General features: G+C 42.6%; 1 long non-coding RNA gene across 1 annotated transcript; it reads left to right on the top strand.

Annotated features, from left to right (window-relative positions):
- Nucleotides 1-637: 637 nt before the first annotated feature.
- Nucleotides 638-4,205, top strand: LOC140318662 (uncharacterized). Its single transcript, XR_011917844.1, has 2 exons — nucleotides 638-704; nucleotides 3,601-4,205. It is a non-coding gene; the product is annotated as an uncharacterized lncRNA (long non-coding RNA).
- The last annotated feature ends 337 nt before the right edge of the window (nucleotides 4,206-4,542 follow it).

The following is a 4,542-nucleotide window of genomic DNA, read 5'->3' as shown; positions in this document are numbered from 1 at the left end:
GAACCATTTCACATTCAGGTGATATTGCAGAAGAGTGTACTCACTTCTATTGTAAACTGACACACTAATGCATGCAGGTCTATATTATCCGAGCACATAATCTCCTTGTAGCCCTAGGTTCTCAGCTACTGCCAGGCCAAGTTACAAAAATCCTCTGTGGCATCTGCCAGGGAAGGCAGCTCCGTGTTGACAGATGGGCACAGCATTCCTGGGCCTCGGCCTTGCCAGCACACTGCCAGGAGCTGAACTGAAGGAGCCATGCAGAGGCTGACTGGCATTTCTTTACACCTATGTGCTTAATTTCTGTGGCAACCTCGAGGCACGTACAACATGAGTTACATTCCCTGAATGCTGCTCCTTCAAACTGACACGTAGGGACAGTGATGGGTGTTACTGGGAAATTAATGTTTAGTAATAGGTGGAGATTCAGATATGTGTCTGCTTTTCATGAAAAGTGATTCTGTAACTTAATTGATCATTTTTAATTTGGTCACTTTCTCTTATGTTTTTTTTTCTTTATAATAAACCAAGCTTATACTGATCTATGAATTTCTTTGTTTTTTTCTTCTAGAACTTCTCTACAGCTGAAGCAGGCATAGACCTATGCTCAGACCAGTTATGTGATCTATGCCTAGAAGCAACGATTGACCCCTTCCCCCACGCCTCATGCTGTTTCCACAGGGATAGTATTTTACGTTCCCAAGGTGAGTGGAATACCAGCGCAGCTCTTTTAGCCCCCTGCTTTACTCACTCAGGGTCCATACCTATCTGTCGTTCTCACCACTGGCCACCTGCCTCAACATCGTTCCCAAACCAGGTCATATTCATAAAACCTGTAGTCACTCAGACTGTCAATACAGATACAGTACAACTCAGATGATTATTGGGAAAAGGTCTAACCTTCGGATTTTTTTTTTTTTTGCAAAGTCAAACTACATCTTGTGTTGTTAAGTAAAAGAAAAAAAGTACACTACCTTATACTTTGCATTTCAACAAAGTGTTTGAACACAAATATAGCATTGGTGTGGCTGGACTCCATAGGCTGGCATTTCTGCAAAGCCATGCCACATTCGCCACAGCCACCCCTCTTTAACATCTAGCAGTGCATGGACACAATGTTCCAAGACGCAGTGCTCAGAGGGTGCCCTGCCAACTCTTTCGACAGTGAGAGATTGCATTGGTCCATACTGAGGCTCCTAAAGCAGTCTCAATATGGACCAATGCGTGCATGGGGGTTTAGGGAGTGAGTTTGGGGGGCCGAGGGGTGGGGGGTTAGAGGGCAGGAACATTGGCAAGTTTCACTGTCGAGAACAAAAAAGACTCAGCAAACGTTAGCGAGTGGCTGACCTCAAAATCACTGTTAAAACATGGTGTCCCCATTTGGTAATTATCCTCCCCCAGAGATGAGGTCAGGCTGAAAATCAGCTAAAAACAAAGTGGGATGATAATGGCAGTGGTGATGACGGAAACGAGAATGAAAAGGAGAGGAGAAGAGGACATGACAGGGTGAAAATGAGTGAGAGAAAGACAGAGGAGGGAGACAGTGAGGTGGAACTCACTGCCTGGTGTGAGTGAGCATGGGAAATGCGTGGGACTTATGGCCCATCTCTGGCTCCAAGAGGATCTGTTCGGAGCCAGTGTATATAGGATATACACTCAAACATACACTCTGTTGAGTTTCTAGCATTTCAGAAGATATTGCCGTGACTTTTTAATGATTTTTCTGGAGACTTGCCCCTAAATTTTACCGTAACTACTTCATAGTTAACCCCTTACTCAACCACTGAAGCCAACTTAAATTAGGTCTTCATGCCATTATTTAATGTCTGGCTGCTGCAGACGTTTATTTCAAGAGTTCCTCTTTCTACCAAGTTATGGAAAAGGTGTTATCTGAAGGAAGGCATAATCTCATTCTGCATTTAAACACATCATTCATATGTGCACTTCAGTCATTAGTCATGCTTTTCTCTTGTTGAGAGGTTGGTGTAAAACCAGTGCTGCCTGAACTGCACCACCAGAGGGCAAAATCTGGTCAGAAACCATGGTGGAGAGTCTCTGGTGCTCATGTGCATATACACACAGAAAGACACAGACAAAGAAATTAAAAGATAACACACACAAACATAATCATGTGCCTTCGATTACACATGCTTACCCCCAGCTATTAGACACACTTAAGTGCCAGCATTTGTCAGCATTCAAATCCTTCACTAACAAACAGTATAGCATATTCTGCTTTATTATCGCTTGCTAAGTTTAGATTCCATGTAAGTGACATTAAAAGAATCAGATGAGTCACAGTGAGATATTGTATAATGCCCAGGAAGAAAAAAAATTATATTTTGAACCTAGAATTTATTTTGCTTCTCACCAAGATGAAACATCCTCACAGGTAGCTGTAATTTTTGAGCAGTGAGACCTTGGAGCTGAGCTCATCTCATGGTAGGCGACGTTACCGGCCACATTGTATGTCTATGTTTAAGCCAAACTTTGGCAGGCTTCAGCCTGATGTGGTCTTCTGTCATGTGTAGGTTAATTTTACTGCTGAGGCAGTGGTGGAGCTTCTGGGAGGTCTGATTACCCTCTGTAATAAGCCAATTGAGTCAAGGTTTCCCGCAGTTGTTGATACCAAGTGCTGCGCTGTGAGGAGAGCTTTGCCGAGACAAGGCTGCAAAGGGTGGCTGTGAGACACAGCAGAGTGTTTTTACACGGCTTTTAGTGTATGAGACTTTGTCGATGTGAGCCATGCCCCCCTGTGCCTGTGCAGCTCAACTAATGCCAAGTTTTTATGTTTCCTATATATCTGCACAGAGATGTTAACTTTAGGTGGTTTAGGTCAGCTGTTGTCAAACCCATGCTGAGGGCCGAAAGAGACGGAGCCGCTGAGGGCCATGACGTGTGCTGTTACTGCATGCGTGTGCACTTTTATACAGCTTTAATTACAGCCTGTGAACACAGACAGACTTGTTTATTCTGCTGCATAGTATACACTGAGGCCTGGTTGGCACCACAAACACACGTGCCACACACACTCACTCACACTCTGCTTTGTAGTAGTAAAAGTATCTATCCTAGACAGCACAGGTTGTACCAGCCAGTTGAGTGAGTCATTTCTGTTTTATGTCCATTAAATCAGTCTTTTATGGCTATCTGAGCACAGAACATCATCACAAACAGGCCAGTTTCTCTGACCCCCCCAAAAAAAGAAGCAACATTTTTTTTTTCTGATAAATAACACATCTTTGCAGGTGCAAAGCACTTCAAAGTTTTCCAGAATAGTAGTAAGTTGTATTCTAATTCCTTCAGTATAAACAAACAAGCTATTTAAAGGACACCCGCTTAACATAGGCTGCTTTATTTTAAGTAAATGAAGAAGGTATAAATAGACTCTGAGAAGTACAACAAGCGAATGCTTCATGTGAAATGGCTGGCGTTACATCATTGCCTGTGAGAGCGAAGTTCTGGAGAGGCATTGGGCTCTTTTGGCCAGCCATTATGGTTTGTACTAATGTTCTGGTTTCACAATCCAAACATTCTAAGAGCTGTTATTTGCTCTCTTTTTCCCTTTTACTCAGTAATTCTGCTTCTTTTTTTTTTCAGTTGAGCAAAGCTGTCAACGGAGGAGAAAAAGGAGCCTTAAGTGGGAGACAGAAAAACGACGGAAGAAGAAGCAGAGAAAGAAGAAGATCGTAACGCTACCAGAACCACTTTCGCGTTGACAAATCTCATCCATTGTGGGGTTGACCTATTGAATGTAGAATAAATGCACCGTTAGTGCATTATCCATGAATTTCTGGAAAGGAAAAGAAGTTTGTTTAAACTTTTAAAACAATTTAACAGCAAGGTGTATCCCTGCACAGACAGTCTGAGGTCTGTGGAGGCTGTTGGTGAGACGGCATCCACCATGTGGTTTACACTGCAACTCATCATTACTGTCAGCTTCAGCTGGCACAGCTGAAATGACTTGTATAAGTGAACCAAGGCTGCTGTGAGGAGTTCCAACTGGTAGCTTAATCACAGGACAAACCATCATGCATCTCTCCTGCATTTATCCTCTGTCAGGACCAGATCCTGCTTCTTTTTTTTTTCAGACACAGTCCAGCATAAGCTGAGTCAGCTTGCTTGGGTCTCTATGTTGGCTCATACATATGTCATTCCATACAATGTCTGGTATTTGAAAAGAGAAATAAAATCTTTTAATTTTGTGCTGAGATGATGAAAACATGATTTGTGGTGGGGACATTTATGATGGCTGCCTCTGTGTGCTACATATGAAGCAGCACTTGGATGTGTTCCTGTTGCATTTTATATTTGTGTTGTTGTTTTTTTTCCTTTTTCTGTATGGCTGCAGTCCTACAGAACTCGCACTAAAAAATCTAAAATGATCACACTATCATTCCACCTCTGGGCAATTCAACTGCAGCTCTGTTGCTTAATTGCTGTTTAGTGTAGAGGATGTGCAGAGTTGTCTGTAATGTTTAGCAAGTAATGCAGCATTGTTTGTTACTTATTTATTGTATAATCAGCTCTAAGGGCTGCAGA

Source organism: Leuresthes tenuis, unplaced genomic scaffold (genome assembly GCF_036924035.1).
Source record: "Leuresthes tenuis unplaced genomic scaffold, fLeuTen1.0.hap1 SCAF_11, whole genome shotgun sequence".
Lineage (NCBI taxonomy): Eukaryota > Metazoa > Chordata > Actinopteri > Atheriniformes > Atherinopsidae > Leuresthes > Leuresthes tenuis.
This window is presented reverse-complemented; position numbering and strand designations above follow the sequence as displayed.